The following is a 22262-nucleotide window of genomic DNA, read 5'->3' on the forward strand; positions in this document are numbered from 1 at the left end:
TTAGTATTTCTTTTGATAAACTCCTTAAAATATAGAAATACATCTCAGTGCCCTTTTGAAACACCTGTCCTATCCAAAGCTAATCCAATGACCTGGTTCTACCTGGGGCTGGGCTCACAGCAGCTACCCTGGCTTGCCAAGACCCCAAGTACTGCTTTTTTCTTTTATTGTTGTTTTGTCTGCCAAATTCCTGACACAAAGACACCGAATAAAGGCAGGATTTAAAGGTACAACCTGTCTTAGCAGAGGAGGCACTGTGACAGGAGCAACTGCAACCGTAAGTGCAGGAGCAAAATAAACGTTGCTTGCTCATCATTCTACAGACTAGGGAACCAAAGACAGGACCAAAGTCAGGCTGGGCTATAAAACCTCAAGCCCCCCATCTCATCTTCTAAAGTTTCACAATTTCCCCCACATTGTACTACCAGCTAGAGACGAAACATTCAAATGCATGATCCTGTGGAAGACTCTCCTTTCATGAATACACCAGAGTCTCAGTGCTCCAAGGTCCTGTGTGATGCTTTGCCCACAAGGAAAAAGTGATTGCATTATAAGGAGCCAAAATTAAACTCCATTCCATTGAAAGCACTGCTACAGACAGAGAGAGCTTGAGACAGTACCCTTTCACCTCTCCTGTCTCCACCTCAAGCAAGCATATGACTCTTTAGTCCTTGGTCATGACATCCCTGGGATGAAGGTTAGAAATAAACCTTAGGGTATCTAATATCCCATGTGAACAGGCTCACATGGAAAGCTACTTCTCTACAGTCTGGTGTCAGAGCCCGGCCAGCTTCAGTTACCTGCTTCTACTCTGAAAGCATAAGAAGTGACCACGTAGCCACATTTCATGTTAGGGTATTTGTCTTGCCCTAGGGAGTCCAGGTCATGGTTTAGAGGTACTACTTTACATACATGAATCTAATATGCAGAATTTAAGTTATACACAGTTATGTGTACCATTCATTTGTCAGAAAATGTCCCTGTCTATATTCCAGTTTAATAAAAATATGGCCTGGTATTATGAAAGAATATGAGATAAATGGATAGGCTAAGAGAGGTAGTGACCTAATCCAGGGGTGACAGCTACACTCTAGTTTTAATGCAGAGACTGTCTCTTTATTCCACCCCCTAATCCTACCCTTCCTCTGTCCTTTCCCAAACAGTCAAGAAGATTGCTGTTAGATTGAAGCAACCTAGCCAGAAGTTTGCTGATAATGATATGGTCAGATGTACCAAAGGAAGTCTGTTTCTTCACTTAGTGGTTTGTACAGATCTTCCCTGAGCTTAGCTCTTGCTGCTTCCCTACTCTACTGCTCTACCTGAACAGCACACTGGGAAAGTTGGCCTCCTTCTCCATGAATCAGGCTTGTCACCCAAATTAGCACAGAAATCTCTTTTCTAAGTGTCTGTCATCCACAAACACATGCTGAGGAATCCATGACCAGTGTCCTCCCTCTACAGATGCAAATGATAGTCTCTAAAACATGGAGGAGTTCCCAAAGTCCCAGCAGACACCAAGCAGGGTTCTTCTCGATGAACATGCCTTCCAATAAGTCCATGAATGCCAGGGTCACCCAGGGTGCACCATGATGTTTTGCTGAGCACAGGAAGAAAGAACAGAGCTTGAGGTTTTAAACTGCATCTCTTCTCCATGTTAGATCCCAAACAGGGAGTGTTTGTCCCTCCTCACCAACAGCTGGCACATCTGTGTGCATCTGGCTGCTCTTTCTCTCTGGCCTTCACAAAACCAGAGTACCTTTAGCCAGCAGATCTCTCCCTCAACACTCACACCTCACCAATCACAATCAGATTTCTCCCCACCCCTCTGACCTGCTTAGATGAGGCTTGCTTGTTAGCTAGCTCTACGGTAATTCTATACTAGAAAACTCAATTTTCAAAGAGATAATAAGACAGTGTGAAGAGAAGACAGAAGCTCAGCCTGGATCACATCTGCAGTTCCCTAGTACAAAGAGATACGAAGGCACAGAGGTAGACACACACAGACACACACATACACACACACAGAGAGAAAGACAGAGTGACAGAGACAAAGATAGATACAGACAGAGACAGAGATAGATAGGGAAGGAGAAAAAATGGAAAGGGGGGAGAGGGAGAGAGAGATACTAGTCAGAAGATGAGATGGGCGACCTTGCCTCAGTCCCCACAGCATCCCACAAAAACAAGCATGGCTAGCCTCCCACAGTAAAGAGTGGTCAGATAATAATGCTATAGTAACAGATACAGAAACTGTAGCCACCTATTTCAGCTTGATAGATCCAGATCTGTAGTACTCTTGGGGATGATTTTGTTATCTGGCATAGAAAGCTGCTATAAAGTGGAGATGCAGCTTGTCCTGGGGACATACTTTCAGGAAAGAGTTTGATACAATTTGCATAGAAATCGAAAACTAAATTTAATAAAGTCAGCTCACTCCCACCCCTGTGCACACACACATGCATGTGTGCACACACATACTATTCAAAAGTGCGGAATCTTGTGTGATTGGAGCCAGGACTCAGGGAGCAGACACCCAAGATTTTAACCTCTTCTCTGCACTTTGGTGCTCAGTTCTGTAGAAACAGCAAGAGTAATCCTTTTCCCGATGACTGTGTGAAGGTTAAACAGAATGTGCTGGCAGGAAGCAAAGGTTCAACCATTCTAGCTGTGATGGGGTAGCCTCAGCCATCTAGAAAAATAAAGTTAATCTCCAGTTGCTCACTAGTGAGTATGGCAAGAGCTCCAGCTCTGTGAAAGGAAAATCTGCCCTATGCAATGAGATACGACAGGTTTGCCCTTGGCAATGACACTGCTTGTGACAACAAGCACATAAAGACCACTTGCTAATGTTGTCTGCCCTTTTTCTCCTCTGACAAGTTCTTTTCTGTTAGAACCCTGTGATCCCACTCAGGGCATTCTTTGGGGGGGGGGGTTGTTTTGAAATGTTAACAGACACATCTAGATGGAGGAAGCCATACAAATATGGTGGCCTTCTCTCAGTTCTAGTTATGGATATTTACCTCTTGACACTGACATGTTTCTGTTCCACAGTCTTCAAATTACTGCAATTTAACATGACCATCACTGAGTCATAGAAGCTGAAAGCTCCAAGGTGTGAGTGTGCAGCTCTAGATAGCAAGTACTGTACATTTCAAAAACCAGAGGAAAGTATTTTGAAAGCATTTACCACAAAGGATTGACAAATATCTGTGGAGATGATTATGTTTAACTCAATTTAAACATTATATAATGTACAAATGTATCACGTTATTATGTTATTCACTGATATACATTTAACTTCTGATTTGTATCAGTTAGAATTTAACTTTTGTTCTTATTACTGTTATTGTATATACAATGTTTGTGTGCAGGTGTACACATATCACATGTACATATGCCCCTGGGCATCTATCGACATGCCTCTGGGCACCTGTACTGACTACATGACCAATACCTCTTTCCTTGGTGATGAAGTACCTGGACACACTAAACAAGCATCCCTCACAGAGCTGCCCACCTCTTCTTCTTTCTTTTGCATGCTGAACACGTCATTGCATGTGTATGGCCATTATTGGCTTATCCCCTCACTGTTAAAGGACTCCCAGACTGTATCTGCTGTTTGTCTTTTTTGAACAGGGCTACTATGAACACTCATGTACAAGTATTTCTCTTGTTAGTGCCTTTTTTTGGGTATGCTCAGGAATAGGATTCCAAAATCCCATAATTCTGATTAACTTGAGGAATCACAAAGGCATTGCTTTCCACAGAGGCTGAACATTGATATTTTACATGAGCATTTCAGTTCAGCAATCTCCTCAGAACATTTATTTATTAGCTTTTTTTTTTCACCCAAGTCACAGCTGTCTTCATGGGTGGAGGTGGAGTAGCATGCTGGTTTTCATTAGCATTCCGCTGATGGTAATGGGCATCTTTTTATGTACTTGTTTGCCCCTTTCACATCTTTACAGGAATGGCTACTAAACTCCTATATGACTTCCTCTATTTGTTTGGGTTTTTTTTTTCCCAAGACAGGCTTTCTCTGGGTAACCCTGCTGTCCTGGAACTCCCTCTGTAGACTAAGATGACCTCAAATTCAGAAAACCACCTGCCTTTACCTCCTGGGTGCTAGATTAAAAGCATGTGCTACCTATCCTGGCTAAAAACAGCATTTTGTCTAATCTAAAAAAAAAAAAATACAAAAAAAGAATGATTATCAAAGGTAAATCAACTCATTTCATGCCATAACTATATCACAGATAAAAAAAAAATGGGTCAAGATTTTATTGATCTCATTGTTAGTGATAAATTGGGATGTCACAATCAATTAAAATAGGCTGTCAAGGCATAATCTTTAGAGTAAATAACTGGATATAGAACAGGGTGTGGCACAGCACTCAGGAGGCAGAGGCAGGCCATCTCTGAGTTCCAGGGCAGCTTGGTCTATAATTTGTGTCTCAGGACAGTCAAGGCTACACAGAAAACCTCTGTCTTAATAAACAAACAAACAAACAAACAAACATATAAAATAAATCTGAAACCACTAAGTGGCTTTTTCTAGAGAAGTTTGTTTTACCTGTTGCCAACAGACTTTTTATTAAATATAAATAATAATTACTCTGCTGTACTGGCTTGTTTTGTGTCAACTTGACACAAGCTGGAGTTATCACACAGAAAGGAGCCTCAGTTGAGGAAATGCCTCCATGAGATCCAGCTGTAAGGAATTTTCTCAACTAGTGATCAAGGGGGAGGGCCCAGCCCATTGTGGGTGGTGCCATCCCTGGGCTGGTAGACCTGGTTCTATAAGAAAGCAGGCTGAGCAAGCCAGGAGAAACAAGCCAGTAAGTGACATCCCTCCATGGCCTCTGCATCAGCTCCTGCTTCCTGACCTGCTTGAGTTCCAGTCCTGACTTCCTTTGGTGATGAACAGCAATGTGGAAGTGTAAGCTGAATAAATCTCTTCCTCCCCAACTTGCTTCTTGGTCATGAAGTTTGTGCAGGGATAGGAACCCTGACTAAGACATCTGCATTGCTAGGAGTTTACATAGGACATAAGCTGATCTGAGACAAGTATAGCATCAGACATTTTGAAAAGCACACTTCACCACTGGAGACAGTAAATGATCTTTTTTATTTGATTTTTTTTTTTTTTTTTTTGTTTGCTTGTTCTAAATTTCCCATCCAGGACTAGCAAGTTTGTATAGACGCTTATGGGCAGGGACAAAAAGGATTAAATTTCCTACCAATATGACATGAAAAACTAAAGAGGGAAAACTAAAGGTGTGGACAAGAAAAGAAATTTGCAGAGACAATTGTCTCACTAACCAAGTTGGGAAGCAGAGACTACAGAACAGTGGACCCTCACCACGGCAGAGGGAGCGGAAGAGGGCAGCAAAGAAGATGCAGATCTGGCCTACAAGCAGGCTGGCACAGGCTGGGACAGGCTGGGACAGGCCAATGCCTGGGCTCTTGTGACTCATGGTGTGTCAGGGATGAGTAACAGAACTGGTTCTACACTGGAGCAGCAGGAAGCTTATCTGGAGGCTCACTATGTCTCCACATCTATGCCAGCAGGGAGCTGTGATAAAGGGTTACACCAGAGCCTTCCCTGGGAACTAGCCTGAAATTCCAGGGATAACCCTCACAAGGCTTGGAGGGTATTCTGTGGTACCAGAGGGGAAACACTCAGCTGTGTGTTCCTTAGGCCTTAAACCTCGAGTTATATGACTCAATATCAGTGCTGTTTTATTTTCTGCAAAGGTTGCTTTTAGTTCTTGAGTGAATTAAAGCTTGTTGTAGGTATCGAGTCCTAGTTCCTTCATCAGCTGGCAAACTCCAAACAGGAAAAGTTACCAGATGCAAGGGTAGAAAGAAAAATCACAAAATTCTCAGAAAATACAGGATTCCAAGCAAAATCACTTGTGGGAAAAGAAGGCCTAGTGGCTGAATTCTGAATACCTTATCCCCAAGGGAACCTGCCCCCAGCTATGGTTGTTGCTTTGTTTTTGTTTATACCACTGTGAGTTGAACACTAGGTCTCACAGGTCTCAGCTGCTGGACTAACTGAGCTGTATCCTGGCTCTTTTTAACTTTTGTTTTGGAATAAGATCTCACAAAGTAGACCCAGGCTGGCTTTGATTTTATCATAGCCCAGCCTGGCCTTAAGCTCACCTTGGCCCAGGCTGGCCCTGATTTTACCTTAGCCCTTAGTCCATGCTGGCTTTGACTTCACCTTAGCCCAGGTTTGGTCTTGATCTCATCAAAGCCCAGGCTGGCTTTGATTTCACCACAGGCTAGGTATAACTTGAACTTGGGATTCTCCTGTCTTCAGCCTCCCCAGCAGCTGTAGTTGCAAGCCTGACTTCTTTATTTTATTTATTTCTTTTCTTTTTTTCTTTTTTGCAGTGGGGTCTCCCTATGTAGTTCTGGCTATCCTGGAGCTATGGAGACCTGGCTGGTTTCAAATTCATAGCTATCCCCCATCTCTGCCTGAGTGCTGGGGTTAAAGGCATGAGTTAGCACACCAGTATCAAATTGCTTCTTAAATGAGAATTACTTTTAAATAAAAATATATGGGCTGGAAAAATGGCTCAGCAGTTAAGAGCACTCACTGACTGCTCTTCCAGGTGTCCCGAGTTCAATTCCCAGCAACCACATGGTGGCTCACAACCATCTGTAATGGGATCTGATGCCTCTTCTGGTGTGTCTGAAGACAGTGACAGTGTACTCACATTACACACACACACATACACACACACACACACACACAAAGGCAGAAAAAACTATTACTATTCTCCTTCCCGGTAGGGTGTCTGCGCCAAGACTGCTCTGGCTGAATGGACAGCTGGCATCTACAGTGCTGAACACCACCAGAGTCTGCACCAGGGTCTCAGAGCCTTCGAAGCCCAGCCCTGCTGCTCCCTGCAGACGCTTAGCCAGTCCTATCCAAGCCCATTGAAAAAAATAATCCTGAATCAAACTCACCATTTTCAGTGAGGTCCGGCCTGGACTGCAGTAACGTTAACTCGGTTTTCTAATAGGCAGTGCAGGCTAAGAATCGGGCTGAACCTGAGTTCCCCCACCCATGGTGCTGGCAGTCCTTTGGGACTTTGCTAAGTTCCGTGCCTGTCCTAAGGTCTCCAAGTACCCTGTTATATGGGATACCTGTGGGCAATGACTGTCCACAGGAAGCTGGCCATGTGGATCAGGAAGAGACTGGAGAAGCCGGGGCCACCGGATTGACAACAGCCTTTCAAGGCTCAGAGAGCCATCAATACACAGTGTCTGTGTGTGCAGATGCATCTGTGCATACCATCCAGGGAGGGCATGCTGATGGCCCAGGACAAAGTGTGACTTCATGTGTAATGTGCACCCTCCACCACCAGGGCCCTTCTCACAAGGACAGGCAGACACACTGGGAGAAAAGCCTTATCATGTCTGACTCCAGGCCTTCTACGCACATGGTTTTATCTTGGGTGACCAATTCTGCAGCTCATTCCAGAAGTGCCCAGAGTCCATCCTCTTACACGTACCGAGAACGACTCGGGATAGCATAGCACCTGCAAGTGGCTTGACCAGGATCAACATCTTACACAGCAGAGACTGGGATTATGAACTCATGGGCCACATGCTACTGGTCAGAAGACCATATGTACCACTGTGCCCACTGGAGGCCACTGCTACCACTGAAGACTCCTGTGGAACAGCTGTCAACATGTCTTCCCAAGGAAACCCACTTAGTTGTCCACCTCTCCAATGTGGCCTCATTAGGATGAGAGCAGTAATAGTGACAGTGAGTCACTGCTAAGGACACGCTAGCCAATAAATGCAACTTTTGACTTTGCATTTCCAGAAGCTGTCTTTACTGGGACCAATATGCTAATCAAGTGGAGTTTCTGAGAAAATTAACTTTGCTTTTCTAGAAGTGTTAGAGATACAGATGATTTCTCCCTCTTCCTCTCCCTCTCCCTCTCTCTCTCTCTCCCTCTCTTTCTCTCCCCTTCCCCCCCTCTCTTTCTCTCCCCCTCCCCCTCCCCCTCTCCCTCTCCCTCTCCCTCTCCCTCTCACTGGAGGGTGAGGAACAGGCTAGGGTGTACTGAGAAGTTACCACATAAGGAGCATTATCTTCCATGTTCTCAATGCCCTGAGCTGCCTGACTGACACAGCCAGCTCTGAGGTCCTTTACCAGAGTCACCTGAGGCCGCAGACCAGTGAGTGTAGGCAATGTAACCAGAGTGGGAAGGCTACACACAGGACTATGTTGCTTCTCTTAGAGTCCAGTGTCTGCAGGGACAATCCTAAAACTGTGTCCCAGAGCTGGCCTAACAAGACCCTTCATGGGGCATAAATCGTGTTCAATAGCTTCTGGGGTTTGCAATCCCACTTGGCTTCATCTGTTAAGGAAGGACTCGTGTAGTTTTTTTGTTTGTTTGTTTGTTTGTTTTTTTAAGTGCTAGGTCACCCAACAGAGAACTACATCTCCCAGCTCCTTTTCAGGGCCAGGTGCCTGTGTGAGTAAGAGCAAATACGAGACAGCACATGGGTAAGACGCTGACACGCAGCCATGGCTCTGGGGCCACCTGGATGATAGAGGAGAGAGATAGTTCTCATCCTGTTAGGAGCCCTGCATCTGAGACCTGTCTTCCTATAGTTTCATCAATAGGCTGTGCCCAGATGGGTGAACCTACAGTGCCTGCTATGTGAGAGGCTGAGCCACAAGCGTCCTTGAATCTAGGAGTTTTGAGGCCACCCTGGATAACACTGCAAGGCCTCATATTAAAGAAGAAAAAGAAATGGGGGTGGAGGTGAGGAATCTATGAAACTTGGAACCTGTGCTTTTCTCTGATATTGTTTGACTTCTGTGTTTGTTCGGAACACTGTTCCTTAATGAAAGACAAGTTGACCCCAGACAGTGTTCCAGTTCTTGCAAATTTTGGGTTGTTTTTGGTTTCTGTGGGGGCTGTTCTGGCTTTAGGACAGTCTTGCTCTGTAGCCCAAGCTAGCCTCAAACTCACAGCAATCCTCCTGCATTAGCCTCTCAAGTGCTCTAAGTTACAAAGCCTGACTCTCACAAATTCTTACAGCAGTGAAATCTGTAAGACTCACTTATGTGGCATTGTCAGTTATTATACCAGGCTCTATCATCTACTTTTAAAGAACTAATATTCTTCCCAACATCCCTATTTGGAAAATGCTACCTCAGGAGATTATAAACTTTTTTTTAAACTTTCCTACAATATAACAATGTCATAACACAGACCATTTTTGTGGCTCTTCTGTATGATTTTCCCCTCAGACATCAAATGCTCTATAGGCTGGTGTTATAGTAACTTTTATTCTTCTGAAGTAACTGTCATCACTAATGCTTACTGTCTCTGTCTACTAACCTAGACCTAGTCCCAGAAGCTCTGCCCTCCATATAATCGTATCTGGGTCTAGAATGTTTTTAACCTCTGAGACTTACTGTTGAATAAGATCACCCTTTCTAGTTCTTTCTGAACTCTGTTGGCTGCTTCAACTCAGCCATCCTGGCTCAAACTCCTCACCAGGCTGACTGATTCAGTCTGGCTTCTTTCTTGGCCTCTGACTGAACTGCTCTGCTTGGCTTCAAAGTAATCTTTAATCTTTAAAGCAATCAAGTCTAATCTGGCTCCTTCTCACTCTCTGGCTCGTTCTTACTTTACCTGTGTCTAACTTGTTCTCTCTACAGCCTATCTCTGTCAAACTCTCCCAGTAAAAGTGCCTCCTCTCCTCTTTCTACTGCTTCTTGAGTAGCTTCCTTTTTCTCTCTCTTCTCATGAGGGTTGGGCAGATCTTATTCCATCAAATCTTTCTCTGATTCATCACTTTGTCTACCACTCAGCTAGACACCACTTTCAAATGTGGGTTCTTCCTTCTACAAACTAACTTTACCTTCATTGTTTAGGATTAAAGATGTGTGTACTAAGGGCAGAACCACACCACAACCAGAAATAAGCTTTTTTTTTTTTCCAATAAATAACTTAATCTTGGGGTTCACATTGATCAAATATCCTGCAACAGGTTGGTTTCCAATAAATTCCTTAAAACATCAAGTAGTGACTAATTGGTTTCCAGTAATTGAACTCTGTTTTGATGCCATGTATTGAGAGAGCCATCACAGACTCACAGATTCAGGCTGAGGGCTCAGCCTAGAGGAGTGCCCTTCTACTTCTGACAGATTTCTAAATGGCTACAATCTGTGGATTTCCCATGACCCTCTCCTCAAATTTGATTCACTTGCCAGCAAACCTTAAAAAATGTTTTCCAGTCTATTGTAATAGACATTACAAAAATAAAGATTAAAAAAAGACACAAGGTGAGGAAGGGGCGTGAGGGCTCAGAGCTGCCATACTCTCTCTGAGTGCCCGATCCCTCAGGAATCGCCACAAATTCATCTGTCTTTAAGTGCTCCAATTCTGTTCCTTTGAACCTCGGTGAGGACATCAGTGCCTAGCGTACAGGCATTCTTGATTAAACCATTAGCCACTGGTGATGAAATCAACCTTCAGGATGATCAAAAAGGTTGTCAATGCGACTGAAAAAATTCCACCATGCCTTTGTCTTTGCTGGGAAAGATGACCAGTCATGGCAAAGAACATCCTGGAGATTACAAGAGTACCAAGAGCCCTAAAGTCCATTTGTGTCAGGTCACAAAGATAAAGACACAATATATATTTCCCAATAGCATATCATCTTCTCCTAACACAACTTGACCAGGGACGTCATTCTGGCTACCATCTTCCCACTTGGTTGCCCTTGTTCCTCCTTAGGCAGCTGCATCCCCTTTCTGCACAAAAGACCTATAGGTTGTCACAGGGGTGGGCATCATTTAAATGCCAGCAGGATGGGTGCCTGCCAGGCCCCTGCGCTTGGTAATCTTGTCCTGTTCACTAGACAAAGCTCTTTTCATAACCATTCAATAACAAGAGCTGTTTATTAATAGAAGCAGGAGGGGTAGTGGGGTATCTGTTAGAATGATCTGAGCCCTTTAAAGACCACTGCCTTGTTCCTTCCGTTGCAGAGTGTTTCTGCCCCTCTGAATATCACCAGCCATAACTGCTTGAAACTTCGTAATCAGCATAGGTCCGTTTGTTTTTGCCTGCAGTTTCCTGCCTTTGTGACAACCTATTGCCAACCCATGAGTGAGTGTCTGTAACACCTGGTGCTAGACGACAACCAGAATAACAAATACATGTGATTTCCCCTTGGAGCAGCACTTCTGCAGAAGAGCTATACTGGAGATGACAGTAATCTAAGGTCATCTACGACTCCATTTGCTTTTAGTCCGTCTCATTATGAACAGGCATTTGCTGAGTTACAATGCTTGGCTCTATTAACACAACCAAGAAATGTTTACCCCAAGCCCCCAAGACGTTGGTGTTGGTAGAATTTTGTCAACACAAACAAGGGCTACCTGGAAAAAGGGAATTTCAGCGAGAACAACGACTTCTATTATACTGACAAGTCTGTGGGATGTTCTTGATGAATGACTGATGTAGGAGGGTCCAGCCCAATATGAACAGTGCTACCCTGGGCAGGTAGTCCTGGGTTGTAGAAAGCAGGCTGGGCAAGAAGCCAGTAAGTACCACTCTACATCAGCTCCTGCCTTAAGTTCCTGCCTTGGCTTCCCTCCTTAGCTATCTTCAAAGGACTACATTCTGGGACATGTAAGCTGAATAAGTCCTTTCAGTCCCAAGTCCCTTTTGGCCATGGTTTTTATCACAGCAATAGAAACCCGAGCAAGACAATGCCAATATTGTGGCCTGCTGGGTCATCCTAGGATTTACAACTGAATAATAACAAATTCACTCATTGGAAAGTGTTCATTCTACCAACCAATAAGGGAATTGAAGGGACAAGGTAACAGTCTTCTTGGTCACCAAAGAGGCAGCACCAGGTGGCAAGAGTGTCACTCAGAGGGATACCTGGGCCAGCTCTGAGTGGTTTAAATAGGGAGGAAGGCATGGGCATCAGTAGGCAGTTCTGGAAATGCAGTTCTAGGTCTGGGAACTAAATGCTACAGTCAAAAGAAGACATTTTTACATTGGCAAAAAACATGCTACCCTTATAGCAAGATGGTAAAGCACAAAGAAACTTTGCTCTTTTAAAGAAACAGGCTTAGAGAGAATGATGGTGTGCAGAGTATATCACAGGCACAGCAACACTTCTAGAGACAAGAAGTGTAGCCTCCACCTCCAAGGCCTGGGCCTGTTTGATGTCATTATTGTAAGTAGGCTGGCCAACCAGAGGCTAGCAGAGGAGCCAAGGCCACACGGTGACATGGCAGAGCTAGACATGGATGACTTTCCACTCCTTCACTCACAGTGTTGGTGGACCCTCTGCAAGAGCCTTCAGCAAAGGAAGAATGTACACAGAGTGAATTTGAGAGCACTGTGAATTTGACATCTGGAATCCCTGGGATGTGAGCCTCCCAGGCAAGTCTGTGAGAGGTTATCTTGACTGGATACTTGAGGTTTTGGGAAGACCCACCACTTGAGTGGGACCAGCTCTCTGATTGAGATAAAACTGGGAGAACATGAAGCTAAGCCGGAGCAGACATACATTAATCTATTACTCTTGTCTGTGGAGGTCATATGACCAAGGTGCTTCAACTTTCTCCAACATTGACTTTCCTGCAGTGAAGGACTGTCAGCTGAAATTGCCGGCCAAGCAAACCCCTTTCTCCATCAAGTTGCTTTTGTCAGGGAGTTTCCTCACAGGAGACAGAACTAAGACTCAGTAAACTATCAAGGATGGGTGATGCCAGGGCTGGAGTATGGCTCAATGTGGAGAATTTGCCCAACAATGAAAGGATCTGGGCTCAGTCTCCAGCAACTTAGACACAAAAGAGAGAAATTCTCACAAGACATTCTAGGAACTGGAACACTGGACTGCCTAATGAACCATGGTCATGTCCAAAATCACACCACATTATCAGGTTGTCAAGAGAAGTCTGCCAAGATAAAATTGTCCGACCCACCCCTTGTGGTTGCTGCCTACCCCACACAAATGCACCCTCTTTCATCTCAGATCGTGGGGTTTATTCCCAGGGCACATCCCAGGGCCTCTGATCATCTGCCCTTCTGGGCAGAAGGAAAAGATTTGCTTCCCTCTAACGTGAATATTAAACTGAAATAAAAGGAAAATATGTTCACGTTTGTCACACAGAACTGACCATCTGCGAAATGAGATGTGAGACCTCAGCAGCTTGGTCACTGTAGAGAAGCTGGGATGAATGGGATCGAAGAATCTTCAGGCACACTCTGTAAGAAGCTCTCTGTGTGAATCTGGGACCCAGCCAGGAAGCCTTCTCTTCACAATTGTTCGGGCTATAGACACCATCCAGTGCTTCCTTTCCAGCTAAAGTCAGTTTGCTCTGTGGAAAGAGCAATGAGCCCTCTTCATATCCCTGTCCACTGGCCGGTAGTAAGATGATGCAGGGACATCCACACAATACCAGCACATGAAGAGTGTACTTCTTATGACTGTCTGAGGACCCCAGTGTGTTGCTCAGAGTGGCCATGAACCTGGCAGCACACCCATCTGCTCCTACCCAACAATACATCCCTTCTTCTCCATGACTCTAGATACTTCTCTTTTCAGTTAGAATTAGACCCATGCCAGCAAAATTACCATGCCAGCCAAGTTAACTTTGTCAACAGGAGTATCCGAAACAGAATATTGTTGCGGTTGTTGTTGTTTATGGTGGTGGTGGTGAGGCTCAAACACCAGGCCTTGAACAATATTCGGGCAAATACTCTACCACTACCCCCTGCGTGCACGCAGAAATTTGTTTTTATGTATGTATTTATATAGTTTTTAATAATGACTTCACTTTACCACCCCCACACCCCCAAAGTATGCCATGCATCTTTTCTCACTTTTTATCTCAAATAGCCGATGCTTCAAACCTCAATAGCCTTTCTCTAGAGGAACACTGACAACTACAGCAAGAGAAGGATGGGCTTGCGCCTGCAGACAAACTGACAGAGGGGCAGGCTGCAGAAGGGCGGGAGATGGAGTCTAATGGTGGAATCAATCATCAGAAACCAGACCAGGGCAGGCAGCAGCCCCTGAGCTTCCAGAAGTGCTGTCCACACCCACCTTTGGGACATGGGACAAGGGAGCAGGACTTGAGATTTGGATTGAGGATCCATGCAGAGAGTGAGAACTGGATTCTAAGCTGAGCAATGATTCAAGAGAGCCGGGACTTCTGGAGTCCCTTTTAATGCGGACAGGTGGGGAAAGGATATGGCAACCCAGCACCACTGTCAGACACTCTGAAAATTATGTGCTGGGATCAGTGTTGCCTTCTCACCTCTTCTGCTTCGTATTCTAGAAATACAAAGGATGCAGCCTCTGAGATCGAATGTGCTATTCACCTACATTAGACTCAATCCTCCTGACTTACAATTTCTGAAACTCACATTACACTGAGGTGCAACACTGAAAGTGCTGTGGGTGGTGGAAACAATGCAGCTTGCCATTCTGAATGCTTTCCCACCACTGACCAAAACGCAGTGACCAGCACATTTCAAAAGAAGCAACCCCCAGGGCATTATGCTGCCACGTGAGTCCCTCCAGTGCTGCGCCCATCATAGGCTTGGAAGTGAAGCCTGTGGACCAAATGCCAGCGCCTGGTCTTGCTAGCAGGACTAATAGGGGATCAGATATCATTACTGAGCATGCTCAGTGGGGGAATGACTTCTAACTGGTCACGACCGTCACTCTAAGGGTAGACTATGTCATCTGTTTACAAGGGCAGTCCTGTCCCACTGGAATACAGATACTGGGTCTCTACCTCGGAATAAGCAATCTGCACAGAGGGCAGACAAAGGGTTTAGTGACACTTCAGCCCTCAACTGGCCAAAGCTTCTGGTTGGTTTCTCCTTCCCACTACTGGTCTGAGCACAGCTCCTTATATCCTTAAACACAGTAAACCTGGACAGGCCAGAACCTGAGCCCAGTGAGCTCAGAGAGCTCAGAAGAACTCAGACAGGCTGGTCCTCCTGGACACGGAAGCCAAAGGAGGCAAAGGCTTCTGTGATCTGCGGGGCTGTGGGCGGGGGCTGTGGGCGGGGCTGTGGGTCTCCTGTGTTCTCTACTTCACGTACTAAAGGCAGACAGACCTGACTTCTCAGATTTTGATGATTTGAAAGCCGTCTGTGGAGGAAGTGGCTCAGTCAGTAAAATGCTGTACAAACAGGAGGACCTGAATTTGGATCCATATTAGTCACATAAAAAGCACCAGGTACAGTGGTAAGCACAGAAGTAATCTCAGCATCTGGGAGGCAGAGACAGGAGGATCCCCAGAGTTCACCAGCCTAGCAGTCTAGCCACACCTGTGCACTCCATGTTCAGTGAAGGATCCGGACTCAGAAAATAAGGTGTAGAGAGGTAAAGACACCTGACACAGACCACTGGCTTTCCCATAGCACACACACCTGCACATGGGCATGCGCACACACACACACACACACACACATATACCTCCCATCCATTTAGTAGAAACTTGGGGTTTTGAATTTGAATCTTTATCTGACATGGCAATCCAATGCACTTTATCTGACATGCACTCCAATCCCCTCTCAGAAGGCAGGACAACAGCAGCAAGAAACAGTACGGCACCTCTGTGAACGGAAGGAACTACCTACTCATCCAAGATGTTCATCAGGTTGGGCAGATTGAAGTACCAATAGAGGCCAGAGATGGCATCAGATTCCCTGAAACTGGAGTTACAGACAGCTGTGAGCTGCCAAATCTGTGCTGGGATTTGAACTTGGGTTCTCTGGAAGAGCAGCCAGTGCTCTTAACCATTTCCTGGAAACATTTTTAGAGTAGAGTACAGGAAGACTTTGTAACGAACACATGAAAGACTAAGAGAGGAGAAGCAGTATATCTGAGCCAGCTGTGGTGGCACATACCCTTACGGCACAGGCAGTCTGTGTTCAAGGCCAGTCTGGGCTACAAAGCAAATTTTAGGGCAGACAAACCCTGTCTCACAGAGAAACCCTGTTTCAGAAAAACAAAAGCAATCAAATAGACAAAAAACAAGTAATAATAATAATAAAGACAAAAAAACTGGTGTATCTGACTCAAAATCTTCAAAATAATGGCCTATTTTCAGAAACTTAAAATAACAATAAACTAATTGTAATAATCTATACACATTATAAATGACATAGCATTTTGAATCTAAATACAGAAAAAAAAAAAGATTACAAATTAGTATGAAAAACAATACCATACCAGTAAATGATACTCAGTAGCTGGGTAGAAAAATAAAGAGGCTCAAACTCAGCCTCACCCACTGTGGCCTCTTTTTTTTTTTAAATAATTTTATTTATTTATTATAAGTACACTGTAGCTGTCTTCAGACACACCAGAAGAGGGCATCGGATCCCATTACAGATGGTTGTGAGCTACCATGTGGTTTCTGAGAATTGAACTCAGGAACTCTGAAAGAGCAGTCAGTGCTCTTAGCCACTGAGCCATCTTGCCAGCCCACCAGTTAGTTACCTCTTACACAAAATACTTATCACTCTAAAAATTCCAAGGAATTGTCTACTAGAAGCCAGAAAGAAAAACCAAACAATATATTGTGAAATATTACAGAGAGTAACAGAAAATACAGTCCAATGAGCTCAAGAAAAAAATACATATTATGTTTTTAATCTTTCACTATAAACAATTTTAAAGTCTGGTAATATGCCATATTGGTAAAAGAACAGAAAATCATGTCCTTCAACATTGATGGAGAACATCAGTTGGCATAATAGTCAATAGTTACTTCTGAAATGTCTTCTAAAAGATAACGTTTAGATCTAATGTCCTACTTTTGGAAATCATGATACAAATACATGTCCATTACAATCCAGGAATAAGCCAGGTAGTGTTATGGTGCATGCCTTTAAATCTCAGCACTCAGGAAGAAGAGGCAGGCAAATCTCTGTGAGTTCAAGGCCAGCATGATCTGGTAAGAGTGCTTCGGGACAGCCAAGGCTACACAGAAAAACTCTTTACATAACTGTTGTGCTAGAACATTACCATAAGCAACTTTTAAAGCATAACATTTAGCAGAGAGCTATGCCTACAGCCAAACATAAACATATCTAGTAGACTTGATGGGGAGAAGGCCAGAAAATCATGTACATATCCCACTGGGCAATGGGTAGGAAAGTAAAGAAATAACTAAGGACCAGCATGGAAAGTTGAGTCTTCCCAGCTTGTACCTTTTAACACCATTGCTAGTCTCTTCAAGTACTCAAGACTCCTTGTTGTAACAGGAACCCTTCATTAATGTCATGCAGGACACTGAGGGATAGATTTGGTCAAAGTGTCTGACTGTTCAGAATGATTCCCACCAGTCTTTTTGTGCATAGAAAGCAAAACCAAAAATACAGAATGAGAAGATAGTGATTAACTCAGTGTACACATATATCAAAATGTCTACACCACTCTCATCTGCCGGTTCTACCTCAATAGCTATGTGGAGCCAAGATCAACTTTACAAATGACTTTCTGATTTTTTTTTCATTTAGAAAAGGAACAAGAACCCTGTGCAGCACTGAACACCAGTAACCCCAGCACTTAGGAGGCCAAGGTAGATGTTGAATTTTAAGTCACTGTAAGCGACAACAGTCTGTCTCAAGAAATACTTCCAATACTTGACAGAACTATTTTGAACACTCTTGAAAGCCGTTTACAGGAATCCCTTGTCCCTCAAACTGCCAAGAAGCATCACTAGGACGTATCCTTAAGAATAATTAAGACACTACAATACGCCTTTAGTTCAACTTTAGAACAAGCAAAGATAAACTGTCTAGGGTGGGGCTGTATTTTTTTTTTTTTTTTTTTTTTTTTTTTTTGTGAAAGGCAATGGTTGGGAGAATGGGGCGATCCAAGTGCTTAAATAGGTCAGTTACATGTGTGCAAGACCGTTGTGAGTTCAACTTAATCTGTGCACTTCAATGTTAGACTTCAACCTAAAAACATGAAGAGTATCATATTCAGTTTGGTTAACTGAAGGAAACCATGACACTCGGCAGTATCTGTGTACTCAACTGAAAGCTCTTCCTTGTAAGGCCCTAGAACAAAGTATGTTAAAGAAAACTCCACTAGGAGCCCTCTTGTAGAAAGGATCAATTTAAACTCCTTTAAACCTTAAGGTCACTAGGCTGTAAATCATTTCGGGGCGGGGGGGGGGGGGGGGCGGCGGAGATTTTGAAAGCGGCATGCTGAGCATGCGCCCCCTGTTAGAATGTGGAATGCACACCCTAGAAGTTCATACACTAACACATGGTCCCCAGCTTTTGGCACTGCATGGAGAGGCTGTAGAATCCTTACCTTTTACAGTAAGGTTAGGCTGGGAGAAAAGGACCATAGAGGACTGGCTAGCTACTGGTTCAGTTGTCTCTGCTTTCTGCTTCTTCTGAGATGTGATCAGCCACTGGAAACTCCTGCTAGCACAGACCCAGACACTACAGTCACCGTGCCCCACCATGATGGACCAAACTTTCTTAAACTAAGCCCTGCCTCCCTCACACACTGCTTCTGTCAGGCATTCTGTCTTAGAGAACAGAAAGGAACGGATACAGGCATGTTATCTATGGAAAGTGTGAGCATTTTACAAAGAAGGAAGCTAAGTTCCTCAGAAGTCTGTTTGCCAGGCACTAGGTGCCAATCTTCTGGTCCCCGAAGCTAATGCACTGACCACACTAAGTTCTTCAACAGCAGGCCACGGAACGTTTAAATCTAACAGGTTCCGTCCCAGTAATCTGATCCTCCTGCTTGATCAAGTTTTGTAAGATGACATTTCCTGAACCATATTAATAGGGCTTCTGTGTGGTCTACGAGGAGCCAAAGGGAGAAGAGTTACTTACTTCTTGGTGAAGGAGCTGTGAAACTTCCAACATCCCAGTTTGAAAAAAAATCACTGTCACACACAACCCATACCTCAGCATAGCTTCCGTCTTTCACACCTGCCAGCCAGAGATAAGGCCTACCATAGAGGTACTGTGAAGGTTGAAAGTACACTCACATGAGCATCCCAGTGGCCGGGAAACTGTGGCTAACCTTGCTGCTGTGGCCAGACCTATTATGAGTAACTGTTCTCAAGACCAGACTGTTCCCAGTAATGGCCTTGGTCTCTTCATGACTAACGCGGGCTCAGAATTGAGGAACTATTGTCTTGACCTCTCAAAGGACAGAACTGACTAGGGCCCAGAGAGACTGCTTGGTGGCTGAGTGCTTCCTGTCCTTTCAGAGGATCTGAGTTTGGTTCTCAGCATCCACATCAGTCTGCCCACAAGTACCTCTAACTCCAGCTCCTAGAGCTCTGACACCCTTTCTTAGGTATCTGACCTGCCTCCTCAGGTATCTGGACAGAGATACCATGTACACATACAGAACTGTACAAACAAACAAGCAAATAATAAAACAAGTCTTTAATAGACAAAAGCAAAACAGCTCACCCAGGACCCTGACACTGAGGAGATTTTTTTACCAGTCTTCTTCCCACAAACATACTTTAAACCTGGTCCAGTTGTCCAATCTTTAATTCAAGTTCATCCTCTAAAATGGTCTAAATAAGAATGGCTCCCAGAGGCATATATTTGAAAGCTTGGTCCCTAGTTGGTGGAACTGTTGGGGAAGGATTAGGACAGGGGGTGTGGCTTCATTGGAGTAAGTATGTCACTGGGGGTGGGGCTTGAGATTTCAAAAACTCACACCAGGCCCAGCCTCCTTCCTCTCACCCTGTGGCCATGCTCCCTGCCATGGTGGTCATGAACTCACCCTCTGAAAGTGTAAGCGAGCTCCCAATTAAATGCTTTCCTTTAAAAGTTGCCTCGGTCCTGATGTCTCTACATAGCAACAGAACAGTGACTAAGACATACCCATCCCACACCCTCCTTTTTCTCTCTCCAGTGCTGGGGACCAAATGCTTTGAATATTTTTAGCAAGAACTCTACCACTAAGCCACAACTCAGTCTCAAGACACAAAAACACATTTTTTTTTAAAAAAAAATCTCATTATATTTTTTATTTGTTTGTTTTTGAAGGAAGGTCTCCGTAGCCTTGGCTGTCCTGGAACTCACTCTGTAGACCAGGCTAGCCTCAAACTCAGAGATTCACCTGCCTCTGCCTCCCAAGAGCTAGGATTAAAGGAGTGTACCACCAGTATCTGGCTTAAGGATCATTAATTAATGGAAAGTCCTTCTGTGAATGGCATAGCTTTGAACTTCAGTTTCCTCTCAGTAAGAAGGACAAGATAACAGAAATTGCCTCCACACGACTTTTCAAGAAGACCTGCATAGAACACGTTGTTCTCGGCCTCTCCCTGAGCTAGGCCAGCCATGGTGAAAACCCTAAATCCTAAGGCCGAGGTGGCCCAAGCGCAGGCAGCGCTGGCGGTGAACATCAGCGCGGCACGGGGCCTGCAGGATGTTCTGAGGACCAGCTTGGGGCCTAAAGGCACCATGAAGATGCTTGTATCTGGTGCTGGAGACATCAAGCTTACTAAAGATGGCAATGTGCTGCTTCATGAAATGCAAATTCAACACCCAACGACCTCTTTGATAGCGAAAGTGGCTACGGCCCAGGATGACATAACTGGCGATGGAACTACATCCAATGTCCTCAGCATCAGGGAGCTGCTCAAACAAGCGGACCTCTACATTTCTGACGATCTTCATCACAGAATAACTGAAGGTTTTGAAACTGCAAAGGAAAAGGCACTCCAGTTTTTGGAACAAGTCAAAGTAAGCAAAGAGATGGACGGAGAAACACTCATCGATGTGGTCAGAACCTCTCTGCGGACTGAAGTTCATGCTGAACTTGCAGATGTCTTGACAGAGGCTATGGTGGACTCCATTTTGGCTATTAGGAAAAAAGATGAACCCATTGACCTCTTCATGGTTGAGATCATGGAGATGAAGCATAAATCTGAAACTGATACAAGCTTAATCAGGGGGCTTGTTCTGGATCATGGGGCACGGCCTCCTGATATGAAGAAAGAGTAGAGAATGCCCACATCCGCACATGCAACGTGTCCTTCGAGTATGAGAAAACAGAAGTGAATTCTGGGTTTTTTTACAGAGTGCAGAAGAGAGAGAGAAACTAGTAAAGGCTGAAAGAAAATTCATTGAAGATAGAGTTAAAAAAAATCATAGAACTGAAGAAGAAAGTCTGTGGTGATTCAGATAAAGTATTTGTCATTGTTAATCAAAAGGGGATTGACTCCTTTTCTTTAGATGCCCTTTCGAAAGAAGGTATCGTAGCTCTGTGCAGAGCCAAGAAGAAAGGCTGACGCTTGTGGTGGGATAGCTCTGAATTCCTTTGATGACCTGAATCCCGACTGTTTGGGACATGCAGGGCTTGTCTATGAGTATACACTGGGTGAGGAGAAGTTCACCTTTATTGAGAAGTGTAACAATCCCCGTTCAGTCACTTTACTGGTTAAAGGACCAAATACGCACACACTGACTCAAATCAAGAATGCAATAAGAGATGGCTTGAGGGCTTCAAAAATGCTATTGATGATGGCTGTGTTGTCCCGGGGGGCAGGTGCTATGGAAGTGGCACTGGCAGAAGCTCTGATTACATACAAGCCTAGCGTCAAGGGCAGGGCTCAGCTTGGAGTCCAGGCATTTGCAGACGCCTTGCTCATCATTCCCAAGGTTCTTGCGCAGAACTCTGGTTTTGACCTTCAGGAAACATTAGTTAAAGTTCAAGCTGAGCATTCAGAATCCGGTCAGCTTGTAGGTGCGGATCTGAACACAGGTGAGCCGATGGTGGCCGCAGAAATGGGTGTGTGGGATAACTGCTGTGTGAAGAAGTAGCTGCTTCACTCCTGTACTGTGATCGCCACCAACATTAGAGCTGGGACGTCCTCTCTGAAGGGTTGAAGAAGTCTGCCTGTGGTGCTGCAGAATGTTGGGGGGAATGGTTATTTTTGTCCAAGCTTCAAGTGATTTGGAAAAGAATTTTCTCTTACTAATTGGAGAAAAGGAACAGGACATTTGGCACCCATGTAAATTATAATACTGTAAAAATTAAAAAAAAAAAAAAAGAAATTGCCTCCACAATCCCCTGTGGTTTGGTTCACAAAGTATCTATTCAGGGAGATTAAACATGGTCATGAGGTATGGTTGTGCATGCCTACGAGCAAGCACTCGCAACACTGAGGCAGGAAATCAATGGATTCTAGACCATCCAAGATTATACTCACTCACTATTATTGTTGT

At 44.4% G+C, this 22262-nt stretch overlaps 1 protein-coding gene and 1 pseudogene across 2 annotated transcripts in view; one reads left to right on the top strand and one right to left on the bottom strand.

Annotated features, from left to right (window-relative positions):
- The window catches only part of RAB31 (RAB31, member RAS oncogene family), a 122256-nt gene that overhangs the window by 89811 nt on the left and 10183 nt on the right, over window positions 1-22262 (bottom strand). The gene's annotated exons all lie outside the window — the stretch shown is intronic.
- On the top strand, window positions 20373-21923 carry LOC308433002 (T-complex protein 1 subunit zeta-like; annotated as a pseudogene). Its single transcript has one exon. The product of its transcript is annotated as a T-complex protein 1 subunit zeta-like (transcript).

The sequence above is a fragment of the Micromys minutus genome (genome assembly GCF_963924665.1).
Source record: "Micromys minutus genome assembly, chromosome: 19".
Classification (NCBI taxonomy): domain Eukaryota; kingdom Metazoa; phylum Chordata; class Mammalia; order Rodentia; family Muridae; genus Micromys; species Micromys minutus.